This window comes from Mercenaria mercenaria, chromosome 14, assembly GCF_021730395.1.
Source record: "Mercenaria mercenaria strain notata chromosome 14, MADL_Memer_1, whole genome shotgun sequence".
In the NCBI taxonomy this organism is placed as follows: Eukaryota; Metazoa; Mollusca; class Bivalvia; order Venerida; family Veneridae; genus Mercenaria; species Mercenaria mercenaria.
Genome location: NC_069374.1, coordinates 70,958,173 through 70,974,659, shown reverse-complemented (window position 1 = coordinate 70,974,659; position 16,487 = coordinate 70,958,173). Strand labels below are relative to the sequence as shown.

The 16,487-nt window shown below is 32.9% G+C and overlaps 1 non-coding gene across 1 annotated transcript; it reads right to left on the bottom strand.

The window, feature by feature from the left end:
• Positions 1–5,878: 5,878 nt before the first annotated feature.
• On the bottom strand, positions 5,879–5,951 carry Trnaa-agc (transfer RNA alanine (anticodon AGC)). Its single transcript has one exon. It is a non-coding gene; the product is annotated as a tRNA-Ala (tRNA).
• Between the last annotated feature and the right edge of the window lie 10,536 nt (positions 5,952–16,487).

The following is a 16,487-nucleotide window of genomic DNA, read 5'->3' as shown; positions in this document are numbered from 1 at the left end:
TCTCAGTCATATGATTAATATGCATTTTCTTTCATGGAGCGTACGTGGTCGAGAAGTTAAGTCGCAGGCTTGCTCTAATACTGATTCGGAATTGTGCTTTGGTTTAGAATCTTCATGAGAGGAAGCCATCAAACTGACCCATGGAATGCCGGACAGGTTGTACCGAAGTGTCTAAAATAATGTCCGGAGTGGCATCTAGGGTCTGCCTCCACCGCCAAAGGCCGGAAGAGTCGCCATTTGACTTAATTGTGCTGTTGTTACTCTTAACCCAACAAAACAACAGAAGCGCGTGTTCATGTTGCATGATCGACCTCTGCCATCCTATGTTTCTGAAGATTAGCTTTGTTACAATGAAATAAAATCACTGTCAGCCTTTTGAGTTTAGTACGTGTGTATTTTTCACTAGGGTTTAAAATGTTGCCTTAAGACTATCTAATTTGCAAAATGTTAGAAAAAATAGATGTCTCTCGATGCTAATTATTATTATCTATTTAATTAAATTATAATTCTTACTGCATTGATACCGAGGAGTGTAGTTACTTATCATGAATCCATCTGCATAAGTTAGAATTATTAAAAATACTGTTTTTCCTTAACAACATTTGTCAGTCTGCTGTAAGGTACGGTGATAGTCATTATAGTATCTGATTAAAGGCAGTCTTGACCAAAGTGCGTTTGGTCGCTTAACAAGATTATTACGGTGAAAGTATTTAAAGGCAGATCGCTCAGTAAGGTAACGTAGTATTTGCATTTATGCAGGTATTTATTAGACAGAAACAGGAAATAGTGCATTAAGGTTATATTTAAAAGGATATTACTTTTATGAAATAAATATGCACAAGAAAAATATTTAAAGAATCTTATATCTTGTTAACAGTTATAGAAATTATTGTACTGGTAAATCTCATTTGTATATAAGATCTTTTCGTAGCACTGCATTTAGAGTAACGTGCTAAAATCTCTTGCAAGAGATTAGTCTAAGTATTACATACAAAGCCTCTTACCATGCCAGATGCTAAGATTCATATTCAAATGAGACAAGCTAGTAAACAGAGGATCATAGATATCTGATGCACTGTCAGGAACGAGTTTCCTTTGCTTGAATTAAGTTGTAAATGATCCATACAAAATTGGATAGGACTTCAATGCTGGCAAATGATTTGCCGGAGTACAAACATACATTGAAAAATCGCTGCATTAAGAAGAAAGTTGTGATAAGAGTTTCCAAATGTACAAACGCACTCATTGAACTACGTTCTAAGTATTCTTTACACATTTCACTTTAAAATCGTTGGAAAATGCAATTCATTCTAAATTCATTAGAAAGTGCTGATACTATGCACTAAAACTGTAATACTGCTCATCTTATTACAAGGAAAAACGGAAATGCATTGGTACGCCTTGGTTTGTACGTTTCTCCTTATACACTATTCTGAAAACAACGTTCATCTCTTGCACGCTAATGTAAAACATTACACTACATATAATGTATATTTGTAGAACAGTATATTATGGAAGTCCTCAGGATTTCTATTTAATAAAAACAAATGTTTTCCGACAAATTATTGTAACTTTTATACGTTTTAAATTTTAGAAATCTTCAAAATATACTTAACTTAGTGAACAAGAAAAGTTTTCATTTAAATTTTGTTTTTAAAATTCATAAAAAAATGCTTACACATTTTGATAAAGGTTGCTCATTTTTTTTGTGGATCTTACGTTTCCGATGAGAAAATTCCATTAGTTAGATTAAAACAATTTACATAGTATTTATTCTAAATAATTATTATCATCTGAAAAAACTTTTAAGATGTTTTTTATACTAGTAGATTAGAATATACAGTTTGCCCAGAAAGCTGATAAACAGTCCTACTTATTTCAAATTATGTATACCGTCTAACCTGTATTAGGCAGCCGGCTACGAGAATATCACGATTCGGCATTTTGGCAAGACGGGATGAAATTAGAATAAAACAATTCAATTTGGGAAGTTAGCTTACTGGCAGCTTAAGGCAAGTGTTGCAGAATACAGATGGCAGCTTCAGCTGTACCTTACCATCTTACATAATGAAGCCAAAGATCAAGAAAACCTGTGTTACGGATTTGTTGACTGAAGCAATGCAATTTGATTGATAAATGTCTTGATGGAATAATTAATTACTAAATTACATCAGTAAATAATCAATGCAGATGTGCAGGTGTAACTCACGTACCAGACATAGCTGATTGATATCCCCTGTATCTGGACATTCAGCGGAATGACGTATTTGTATCTTTTCTTTACGATCATTGATTCCATTTCCATAATATCAAGATTTACGTGCAATGGAGATAATATATTGAGCATTATATTCAATGATTAGTATGGGCTCTTTTGCATATACATATTTTATCCTTTCCTACATAATATCAGTAGTCAGATTGTCAATGTCTGATTATTTATTACAAGCTTGATGGGTTATTCTACTTAAATGGTCGACATCTTGTTATATAATTAAAGTAAAGCAACACTTTGTAGGAAATTATGTGTATTTACATAGGACATAGGATACAGCCTGCAAAAAGTAGCATTAATTCAGTGCATGCGCACGAATTAAGTTTAATTATCAGACACGATACAGTGTTGATATCCATTTGCAAATATTGATAAGGAACTAGGAATCCATGTGAAAACAAATGTATATCTAAGAATTGAATGTTAATTTTTTGTGCGTTTATATGGGTATAAACCAGATTGGAACTTCTTGCTAATCCATAAATCGCGCTAGAGTTTTGCACACAAATAACATTTAATTCTTATATTTATTTTTCAGTTTTGAGCTAATATAAGCAAATATAATTAGTTTGCTTTCAATAAGTAACAGATAATCAAAATAAATGTCAGGATATCTTTTCAACATCTAGATAGTACTGCAAAAAAATGCCCGTTTAATTGTAATTTGCCTTCCGATAGAAATAAAGTTCCTGGTTTTTATCTTAAATATCGTTAAATCCAGTAAAAAATCATACAGTCGTGTCGAATCAGTTTTGATATTTACCGTAAGAAAAATCAGTTAAAGCTGTAATTTAATGTCCTTTTTGAATATTTCACATTTCACATTTTAAAAACTGAAACTTTTACTGTATTCACCTATATGCTGCATATTCAGTGTTCTAACAATGTATTTTTTCATCACTTTCTGTTGACAATCGTTGTTTTTCTAATAAATTTAAGATAAAAAATCCGTCTACAATTTCTGATAAAGGTTTCTCGGTTTATAAAAAAAACGGAATTCCCGTCAGCGAGCACCTTGCAGACATCACGTGGCACTGAGAGAAAGTAACACCAAACATGATTAACAATAAAGCGCACACATATAGGTTTCAGTTTCAGTTTTATTTTATTTATTCCATAAGGCTATTAGCCCATCATGGCATAACAAGCATACATACAAATATGACGAACAGTGAAAACATATATATAATTACATACACTTCAATGTGGAGAAGGTCTGACAAATATCTTTTAATGTATCAACTACACTTGTATATAAAATAATGATATAGTAGACACATTCATTCTGATAAAATTTCAGGAATTACACAATCTATAAATTCTGCATTTCTTAGTGAGAATTGACAGTTATGCAGTTGCATAACATTTATATTGTCAAACGATAAACACATTAATATACATATGCACACACAAAATTACTAACTGCGGCTAAGCGACTGATCTTACCGAAACGAAAAGTAAGAAAGGCTACTTATTTTAACATCAATATACTATATCCACAAAATCAATCTTACAAAAACATACATGCAAGACAGATACCATGGATAAATTTCTTCAAAACACATAAAGTAAAGATAAGGAAGTAGCCTCAGAATGATTGACTTAAAGATTGTTATTTTCTTTTATACAAAAACGTGATTGTAGTGAAATCTTATTCATGTCTAAAAACATTTATTCACGTGTACCATATAACCTGTCGATTCTTCTTTGAAATGCTTTATATACATAAATTCCTAGTTTTCTTATATATATGGTATTCTCTAGCGTTAACAACTCAATAAATTTGAACATATTTGGATGTTTCCAATACCTTTTATGTATGTAAAGTTTTCTTAAATCAGAGTACATTGAACATTCAAGTATGAAATGATATTCATCTTCTAGCTTATTACATATTACACATTTTCTATCAATCACTGGGATTCTTACTGGTCTTGCCCATCGACCTGCTTCTATTTGTAACCTATGAGATGACACTCTTAATCTTACAAAAGATTGACAAAGTTTATTAACCGTGAAATAATCTAAATAATCTTGAAATTTAAAATTTGTAATAGTTCTATAAAATAATGCTCGAGTCGATTCTTGTAACCTTTCATGCCAATTCTGTACAAAATTATCTTTTAGTCTTTGCTTAACTATTTCTAAAAACATATCAGCATTACCTACGCTTTGTTGAAGCCAAACTTCGTAAAAGCCAAGAGAACATAAAAGTCATTTTAATTGAGAACACCAGTTCTGTCTTCCTGGGTTAGTTTCAAAATCATTTTTCAATACCTGATAAATTCTACTTATATACTTGTTCTCTTTACTACCTAAGATTTTTATCCAGTATTTAATAACATTAAATAAGTGTCTACAGTGTAAGGATATTCTACCTAGTTCTCCATATATAAAATCATTCTGGGTTGTTTTTTTAACACCTAAGACTTTTTTACAATATTGCATATGTGTATTTGGTGTTCAATTTTGAAAGATATTTTCGAAAGACGCCATTTTATTCACGTTTTTGTGAATGATGTCACCTTATGCGTGCAATCATGATATTATACATTAATGTTATTAATAAGAAAATATAGTACGCTTTTTTCTTTCCATACAAAATATATAGCGAATGTAAACATTCTTACAAGTTCAAGAATTTCCATTGTCTTTCTCCAATTACACGTCTTCAGTCTTGAATATATACACACAGATCAATTAAAATATATAACATATAAAAACTAAGAATATTTTCATTAATACTAGAAGAAAATGCTGTGTAAAAGCTAAATGGTAAATACAATCTGAAGAAAAAAAGCCTTTTAGGAAACCAAAGAAAAAATGTTGATATGCAATAATAAAGCAAAGATAATATCATACATGTGTATCATACATGTATGTTTTTACATCCGGGCCCAAATGTTTCTATCAAATTACAGTTGTATGACAAGCAATTAAATATTTAAAAGTCATCTAAACCAGCCCTATGTTACTTTTATGGTTGTTTTACATAATAAATGAATTGTGAAATAAACAATGAGTAGAATATTATTATAATGGTAGTCTAAAGAGATTTACTGGTAATAGTGGGATCACGTTCATTGAAATACATGCCAAGAACTGGAAAATTAGCGTGAAACACTAGCCGGACGAGTCATTAAGTGTTAGGAAATTTCAGTTTAATTCTTCTTTATAAAACATAAATTGTAAACCAGATTCTACGATGGTGTTAAATAGTGTGTTTGCATCGCTTGGTTCTTAATTACAAGGTAGGTCATATAATAGTGACTTTCCAGCTTCCATGATGGAGAAAGACCCGGAGTGCCGATCCAGGCATTTTCAGACAAGTGCGGGCACCAGGGTAGAATGAACGACCTTCCTCAAGGTAACTGAATGGCTTCCTCATATGAAACAATTCTATATCCAAAGTGGAGCTTCTAAAACACACCGGTTAGGGGCAAGTGAGTTTTGTACCACTCGACAACGACGGTGTGCAAATGAATATAAACTCGATATAACATAGATAGCATAGATTTAATTACAATAGAATATACGATATAATTATCGCTTTTGCTTCAAGAACTTATATTCAAATGAAATAAAACCAAAAAAGTCCTAAGTTGGAGAATCCGGGTATCGATCCCGGTACCTCTCACATGCTAAGCGAGCGCTCTACCACTTGAGCTAATTCCCCAATGCACGATTGCACCGGAAATTCATTTCTTTCACATACTAGTTATATGGGCTTGAGTGAAAAGATTGTACACAGCAAAAGATAATTGTGATTTTTTCTTATGACTGTTGAAAAACACGACGCTCTAAAAGTATGGAGTCGGATATAGCAAAAAGTAAAGAATGTCGCATTGATACATGCTGCCTGATAATGAGAAAGTGACTAATTCAAAACATTATTACATTCTCAAACTTGGGACCCTTAAAAAGAAAGCTATTGGGTAAATTTGAAAACAATAATCATTTCCCAAAAACGTGTTGATGTCAATAGAAGCTTTATGAAAATTTTTCAATATACCATGCGGCAGTATAAAAAACAATTATAAACAGGAAACGGGAAAAGCTTTGGAAGGTATTGTCCCAACTATGTACGAAAACAGAACATTGTGGGACAAGTGAAAAGAACATAGAAGACACTCAGTCTTGTTATATGGCTACGATTTAACATAAATTAGTTGCGTATTCATCCGTAAAGCCTTTTTTCACCATTCATTTCAAACTGCCAAAATTCAGAGACAAGGGTTACGTACATGTAAATGATTTTAATATTACTTTAGAATCGAACTCACGCATTTTAATGCAAGTGGAAGTTTTGACTATACATGCACAGCAGCTGTTTTGCAGCAACACGAAGGAATTGAATACCAAACAGTTATAGAAAATTGAAACCTTACAACGTTAGGCAAAATATGGGAGACTAAAATACCCAAGACTCTAACAGATAGGAAAGAACGCGTGAAAATACGTTCACTTATATTGAAGAAACTACGAAACCTCGGAATGAGACCTTGAAGGTTAACGCCGCAGGAAGAAGTTCTTAAAAGATCGTGACTGAAAGTTATGTCACGATGATCGCTTTCTGTGGTTTTGAGACGACTTCTTTTGAGGCAAAAGCTGACATTGTGCACGTGTCTGCTTGCACCAACATGCAAGTTTTTATCGAGTCAGCTCAAAGACATGGATGCGTTAACAGATTCACTACTAGCTTACTTATATTTGCATATATTTATGTCCGTTATCCGTAGAAAATACTATAAACGGGATTGTTGCCCGTGATTCAAGTGCAGGTGTTTCTGCACTAATGCACTTACACAACAGAATACATGAATTTGTACTTAAACTAAAACAAGCAGTAACCTACCTGGAAAATGTAAAATATACATTAGAAAAGAAACTGGAAAGATTTTTTTTTCAAGATTTAGGGCCGAACAAATTGCAGAAAGCTGCATTTCGCATATTTTAATCATTTAATATAAGCATTTTTAACAGACATTTTTTGACCGATTACAACATTGACTGAATGCGAAAATGAAAAGCAAACCGATTTTCAGTTACAGTAAGAGATTCAATTAATATGTATATTAATTCTGTAAGTTTGAATAAAATATATGAAAATCGTAGTCACTGAACAATTGATTGAACTTGTAGGTGGAACCGGTATTTCCAGAAACTATCCAACAAAATGTATTATTTTTGTACGTCATTTCAAAAGCGTCTATATATTGAAATTCGACGATAGTTTTGCGTGTTCCGCATTCATTAGTTGTTCACCTCTATCTTGACGTAAAAGTTAACATGATAACATACATCATTAGAAAAAGTGAGGTAAAGACTAATTTGAAAATAAAGGTGTTTTATCGTGTTTTAGTTGCTTAAGTTGTCAACGTAGTTTTTATCTCTATTGATAATTGAATAATTTTATTTGCGCTATCCTTTAACTTTGGAACATGTTAGGGTTAACAGTGAGACTTGATCAGCACCGGTTTAAATTACAAAGCCGTACATTTATTACTGACCATTCAAAGACGTTGTTTCTTTTCTTGTTTTTTCTTTACCTTGTTGTCTAATTGGTTAACGATTTACTATTCCTTTACACAGCCATATTATCCAATGTTGTAAGATGTCAAACTGAGGACACTGTGACTATTTCCTATCTAAAATTGATATCTGATATCGCTTTGAATGTAATGATCTCGGGCTCATCGTTCCCATTCTTTACTGACTGAACTTAATTATTATTAGGAAATTTTTTCCCCATCTCTCTCATACAAGAAAATGCAGGCTCAATCGGAACAATAATATTCTCTTGGCCCTTTTCTCTGATTGCATGCTTTCCTTGGAGTACTGTTCTTAACTGAACCAAAATCAGATTAAAGAAGTTGAATGACTGAATGAAACAGACGACACATTATAGGGAACAGACAGAAAAAAATAAATATGCTGACTAATATGACATATATCTACAAATGTAAGTATTGATATTTAGTTAAGTTACACGTTCTTGGTATATTGAAATGTCTTGATTGCAGTAGTTAACACTATGCCAGACAAACCCGAAACTAACTGAAAGAATTAAACAATCTTTAGATAGATATTGAACAATGCTCGCGTACTTGTGTAACTTGGAGAGTGACAATAGTGCCATATAAAGCTAATTTGAATTAGGTATTGAACGTCTGATTAAGGTGGTTCTCAACGTTTGAGTATTTATAAAACATACATAATAAATAAGACTGTCAAAGTAGAAAGTTTTCTCTGCCAGGGGCATAGGGTAAATTCGCATAAAGGGCGAACTTTGAATTTCAATTTCCTTATCTGGAATACTGTGAGTTCTGAAAACTTTGTATAACACGAATAACAGAAAGAACTGCACGTACACAGGTGACAAAGACGCCAGTATCATAAAAGAAACCACAATATTGGTAACTACATTTAGTAAATACCAAGTGAACACAAGTTGCAAGAATGAAATACCTGATACATTTGGATGAGTTGTTGTTTAAGTCATTCTGGATGAACATGTTACATGTGATTGGTTGATTGAAGCATACACAAGTTCTAGCCAAGTTTTAGCCAATAATAAAACTCCCGAATTGAGGCGTCCCTAATCTTATGAAAATTAAACGTTTCAAAGGGAAGATTCCCTACAAGCCTTTCGAGTTGTAACATCAATCATTACTAAACGAATTACAACATTAGACATTTTTATTAAAAGAATTACAATATCAACCATTTTTACTAAGACAATTACAACATTAGCCATTTTCACTAAAAGAATTACAACATTAGCCAGTTTTACTAAAAGAATTACAATTTACAACATCTACCATTTTAAGACTTACAACATAAACCATTTTTATCAAATGAACTAAATCAATCAGTTTACTAAAAGAATAGCATGCATGTTAACTATTGCTCAGTGTAAATTGCATTAAGGAAATTGCAATTATCCTTATGGTTTTATATGCTCATTTTTGTATGAAATTTAACTAATCTTGTAGAATTTTACTGTCAGATGATGGTGTTACGCAATATTTAAACAGAGACTATAAAAGTATATATTGGATTATTTGTCCGGAGAATGTGTCACACATTTTTCAATACTCCATCAGTATACCCTTATTGGTTCCATACTATGACGAAACGTGCCAAATAATGTTGTTTCCATGGTAATCATAGAGGGGCGCACGTCTATGCACAATGTAAGTATATTCATCAGAGACATAATGACAGAAGAAATGGCACGAGGAAGTAAATGCTTTCAAATACTAGTCACAAAATAAAAAAGAAAGCGTTGTGACTAATTCTAAACATTACACATCCCCTATATTTGCTCTTTCAATAAATAAATAAATTATTTGTTTTAATATCCTTCCCAGTATCGGTTGTGATAAGAATATAACGACAAGTGTCACATGTCAAAATCTATAGTTTTTAATTTCGAAGAATTTGAGTTATCGGACAATTGCCATTGAAAAGAAAAATAACAACCTATGAACGAAATGAATCTGTTCGTTGTTGCAACACACGAACAAAGGTTCTTTGAATGTGGCTTTCCCTGCTGGACTTTTGTAATTGTTTTTCATTATTGTTCTTCGGTACCGGATACAAGTTGTATGAGGAAGAAAGACTATTAAAATGCATATTAAGCATTGTATATGGCAAAGAACAGAACAGGCATTGTTTGGAAGCTAAGTTATAAATGTGTTTTCAATTTCGTGAAGTGCATCTTTGCGCCCTGAAGATTTGCTGCAACATGATAATGCAATTAGATATGTTTCAAATACGTAGCGCAATAGGCATTCGTTCTCACTGGACACCAAATATACAATTTCGATTTCTATCAAATAACAATATCCTAATAGCGGTAATAATGAAATATTCATGTCATAACACGTCATTATTGAAAATGGAAAGTAATCCATTCGCCTGTAATTACACTTATGCCAATACTGTTACACTGATCTATCTTGTATCCTCCTCTTTTCTGTTGCCGGACAAGGAGCGCAGGCGCCGCATGAAAAACGGAAAACAAACGCATGCGGACGGATACGAACGTATTGAAAATTTTGTTATACGTTTGAGGTCAGTTAACGCTATACGGTGTAGTGTGACTAAACTTATCAAAACAGTGTTTTGTCAAGTTAACTAATACTTTTAACAAGATGACATAGCTTTTTATCCTAAAAGCTCACCCGAGATATTATTTTTTTTTTTCATTTCTATCCAGTTCCGCTGTTTTTATTGGCTGGGAAATTATAAATTACAACTTTTATTCATTTTGGTTCTTTAAATAAGTCAAAAATTGGCTTATACAGCTACGCCAAAAATTGAAACGAAGTTCAAAGTAGTTCAATGAACATCATTTATAGCCAGAGTTATTGTGTCTGGGCGGGATTTTGTCCAAACACTAATTACAATCAAGTATTGTTTGCTTTATACAATAATGCATACTGCATGTATTACATTTTTTATACATTCTAAAATTGCTATTTTTAGTTTTAACAATTGATAACATAAGTGTTCGATTCGTAATCATTAAATAACTGGGAAGCGTTGTTTTCCCCCTTTTAACCCAATCTTTATCAAACCATACGTAAATAATTTTCTTCTTTAATGTTCACATGAGGTCTTTGTGCATTTGACTACATATCATATTTCTACTTGTATGAAAGTGTTTCCTTGTCCACACAATAGGCAGAGATAATCAAAACCTGCATCGCCGTAAGTCCGGTTTCCTTTGATACGTCTTTTTGTGCAAACGACAGTGATATTAATTACTAAGTTATAGATGTAGCAATCCGCCTTAATTTGCCACTAATAGGTTTTCCCTTTTTATTTCTAAATGCTTCTGGCATTTCAATCCAAATTTTCTATTTCTAAATGCTTCTGGTATTTCAATCCAAATTTTCTATTTCTAAATGCTTCTTGTGTTTCAATCCAAATTTTTCTATTTCTAAATGCTTCTGGCATTTCAATCCAAATTTTCTATTTCTAAATGCTTCTGGCATAACAATCCAAATTTTCTATAAACTTCGTTCGAAGTATCCGCTATATTAAATTTGATAATGAATTGCTTTGAATGCAATTTTATATTGAAACTTTCACGTAGGCAGACGTTAGAACTGCATTTTGCGAAACGTCAAGTTATATGCATGATATTCTAAATATGAGCCGCGCCATGAGAAAACCAACATAGTGCATAGTTTGCGACCACCACGGATCAAGACCAGCCTGCGCATCCGCGCAGTCTGGTCAGGATCCATGCTGTTCGCTAACGGTTTCCCTAATTACAACAGGGTTTGAAAGCGAAAACAGTGTGGATCCTGACCAAACTGCGCAGATACAGAAGGGCTTCCTTGATCAAAATCTGCCTGAGCATATTACTACGTGTTGCTATATTATTTTAGATATAGTTTTATTCATGTTCATTTCTGCTATAACAGAATTCGGTTTAATGGTAAGCTAGCGGGTGTTGGGGTGTTGCACATTTCTGCTATTATGTATGCTTCCAAAGGACGTTCCCATATATTTATTGATAATATGAGCCTTGCCATGAGAAAACCAACATAGTGGCTTTGCGACCAGCATGGATTCAGACCAGCCTGCGCACCCGCGCAGTCTGGTCAGGATCCATGCTGTTCGCTGTTAGTTTCTCTAATTCCATTAGGCTTTGAAAGCGAACAGCATGGATCCTGACCAGACTGCGCGGATGCACATGCTGGTCTGGATCTATGCTGGTCGCAAAGCCACTATTTTGGTTTTCTCATGGCACGGCTCAATTGTAATTATTATCCCTAGGCACATCTGCGACCAGACTTTTATGTGGATGGTATTTACAAACTTCGTAAAATATTTTTCTTTTGCTTTTGATCATCTTTATGGTTTACAATGCATGTTATTGCAATTACGCGAGCAAAGCATTCAACTGGCATAAGACAACGCTTTAAACTTCAGAAAACGATAGTGATTAATGTTTAATATTAAACTGTTAATCTCCCGTGTTGCCTTTTTACCACTGACCAGTCCAAGGAGGTAGTCCGCAATATTTATATATGTTTCGCTTACGTTTTTATTCGTTTTACTGTGTATGTTAGAGTACATGTCTACCATACATACATCTACACATAAGTTGTTAACGCGGGCTTTCCGTTAATATATCTATTCCTTAATTCCTGGTTTAGTTATGCTTCAGTGCTGTATTAGACGTTAAGCTGAAGACTAGAATATGTAATTGGTTCATTTTCTTCTTCACATTATTGCACTTGTCTGTCTACGAGTCGTAAAGTTCGCAATACAGCGTGTCTGGCAGTGCACTCTGATACCATTATTATAAACAAATCCAATACATGTTCTAAAGGGCTTTGTTTCGTATTCAAGTAGCGCAAACATCTTAAGTGTGTACCAATTAATTTCTTGCCATCCGAAAATCAAGAGAAATATATCCTTTCGTAAGTTCTTTTCCTTACATATCATAATTTACCAGATGGCATACATGTATATGATGAAAATCTGTTTTTTATGATATCTACTTTAGTCTTTATGTCAAACTGGCTGGTTAATCTAAATTCGGAAAATGATATATAGTTTAGAATAAGACTGAACAAAGCAGAAAATCTTTAAGCCTACAACATATTCATTTTTGTTTTGTTGTCTGACATAGAGTGTTTCCACTTCTGCTGTGTTCTATATCATCGTATTCAATATTAATGACCACCACCCACCCACCAACCCTCCTTTGAGACGCCATATAGTAACTGCAGCTTCCTTCCCTCTGTCCGTTGGTTCGTTCGTCTCGGATTCAAGTCCGAGCTGCTTGGCACAAACGATAAGTATGACATGACGATGTGTCACGTGCAAGAACCTTCAACATACTCTTCTTTCTTTTTTAATTATCTCCCTTTATTGAATGTCCATCCCGTGTCTGGTCTGTAACTTTATCGTTCATGGACGGATTGGACCGAACATATAACATATCAGTAACCACTTCCATTCAAAGGAAGCAGTATGGGGGCATTTTCATTTTTTTCTTATTTAAGTTGAGTTCTCAGAAAGTGAAAACTTTAAATTATCATTTTATTATACTGAAATTATTTCATGTCAGGATATAACAACTCAACAAAGCACCCAATGATGAAAAACCAACTGAAGACCGTAAATGCCTGTAGAGAAGATAAAAAGTCGACAAACTATTTAAAGCAGTGAACAGAAGATACACCGAATTGTCTTAATAACACTGTTAAAACCTTATCTACTTACCCTTGAATGCTGATGATAATTGATTTTGAATGTAGCGTATTGTTACCTTGTTGATGAGTCAAAGTAGTCCTTGACTTGTGATTCCATCTGTTGATGTTTTTAAAATCCAACGATTCACTAAACGTCACAGCTTTTTCAAGGTTAATACAAACTGTTTAAAGATAAACCTTGTGAACATTTCATAGATAGGTCTTCTGAACACACTTATCGGAGAAGCAAGATAAACACCTTCAGTGTGTGTATGAACAAGGAAGTTTCATTATATGTATCCTAAAATATTTTAGTGTTTCATTTCACATATGAATACAATTTTAGTCAGAAGCATATTGTCCAGTATTACAAAATACGGACAAAGTACCATTAGGATTAACCTCCCCAAGACAAAACGCTCCATCGGTGTGCATGTAGATGTGTAGACCACAAACTCATGAGTGGACTTTGTTCACAACCCGTACTGGAGAAAATCCTCAAATGCCCCTTAAATCGTTGAAAGTGTTTATGTTCTGCAACTAATATGGAAGTGAACGAGGGATTTGGGCAGGCGGATGACCTAACTAGAATCAAGCGTTTTATAAAAATGTTGAATATCAAAGCTTTCATATTTCACATTTATAATATCGGAAAATAAAGCCATTGAATTATTGAAGAAATTCAAGTTATATATTACGACAAATTGCCAAAGAAAAATATGAAATTTTATCCTTAAAGGATTTAACAATGAATACTATGTAAAACCAAATGAACTATATCTTTAAATCACAAGAAAACGAGAACATTTTCATAAACTACTGATACACTTACATATATTCCATTTAATTGCCAAGCTCAGATCTCTTCAGTTGTTAACATGGATTTATTTGCAGTGACAGCTGAAATAAATTATTTCGCAAGATACACGCAAGACAGCTATATATTTTGAATACTTGCAATTTATCAGATCACAATGCCACCTGGGCACTGTAATATCAATTTAACAGAGATTTTCTTGTAATTCAGAGTAAAGAGACAAATATGCTTTGGAATGGGAAACCATAGATATGCAGAAAGGAAATTTTTGAGGTGTATCTAAATTAATTGTTAATCAGTATCGCTCTTCATAGGTCGGAGTTAGAGTGTTCACGATTATTTGTATTAATCTTGAAAGCTTTGGTTAGATATATCATCACTTTTACAGTAATAAACGTTACGTTCGTAATCATTTTCTTTTGTTTCGTTTGATAAATAATGTCCCCTTTCGTGTTTTGGAACGAAACACACATTTCTTTGTGAGGGCTCTCTTTTGAATTAGGTTAATTAATTTTCCAACGCCCAAATATCTGTATATACTTCATTAGTCATGCCCTATAATATTTTCATATCTTCATATACTTCATAATTATTGAGACATGATATGATAAATATACGTCATCATGAGTCATGCTTAGAGTATATGATATTTTCATATTTGTATATACATGTACTTCATAATGAGTCGTGCTATTTAATATTTTTATACCTGTATATACTTCATAATGATTCATGTCATATGATATTTTCATATCTGTATATACTTCATATTGAGTCATGATAATATAATATTAAAAAAAAGAAACATTTTCGGCTTGTCTGATTTTTAAAGGTTTATTTATAGTGTTGCAATGTTTATGTAACTACGCAAAATATATTAAAACTGCGAAAACAAATAAGACATATTATGTAACATGTACTTTAATTCGTGCAGTTAAAAGAGATGTTCACATACTAAATAAAGACACGAAATAAAATTATACTGTCAAAGTAAAGGCTGCTGACAAATACAATGCATAATTTATGTACCACGCAAAGTTGTTCACTTTCTCTATTTCTTGTTAGACATAAAGCGATAATGCAAAACTAAATTCAAGACCAATAAAAGCGACATCTCGCATCAAAATATGGCATCTTACAATTCATATAAGTTTCAACATCGAACACTTATAAGACTTAAACATCAGCAATAGATTATCTACTTACGTAAATGAAATAATGTCTTTAGAAATATTCTCAACTTTGTAGTTCGGTTCTTTTCTTTGTTTTGAAAGTGTGTTTTTATAGAGTTTAACGTCACGGGATTTTAATGGTGGAAGGAGCCCCGATGTGCCCTTCCGGATATACGCAGGATGGTTCTCCATTTGAATGAATTTTCATGAAACAAGCATGCGCCGATAAAGGTAGAAAGTAGTTTGAATCACTTTAACATAAGGCTCCATTCAACTGCTTTAGTATTAAAAAGTAAGTATTTACATAGACTGATTTAGCGGTTTTGTAGACCTTTTAGAGGGCATTGTAATTTACTAGTACCATTTGCTTAAATTATATCGTTGATCACTTTACGTGCTGCCTAGCACCAAATGACATCGCTTTTTGTCTTAGTAGTCCATTTGATAAGAGGAAACTAAATTCTTGTAAGTAATAGCGAAACTACCAAAAACAGGTTTTTAGATGTTTCCGTCTCGTCAAACTGTTTTACAGCAATTCCTGTCTAATTTCAGTAATCAGTAATATATGTTGACACCTATCATTTGTTCATTGTAGTTCGCAATATGTACTGATAATCATCTTGTAACTTTTTGGAAACGTAAAAGACAAGTAATTTTATTCTAATGCCTCCTCAGTCATTCAATTTATTAATAATATGTTTTGTCAAATACATTATTATTCCTAGACGTCTTTCTTAACTGATAGCAAAATTAGCAATGTCCCTGAACTCATAAAAGTCATGTTTCAATAAATTAGCAATTAATGGAGAGAAATGTCTAAAGAATAGTGTGTTTTGTTGTACTTTCATTTCCTGCCGTTATTCGTACTGAAACTGTTTTGTATCATGCCTTTTTACTGAGATGAGAACTATTCAGTTATGTTATAAATAATTCTTTAATAAGGAGAATGATACCTTCTCTTTAGAGCTGATAAAACTGTAGAGAAACCAACATTGCCCTTT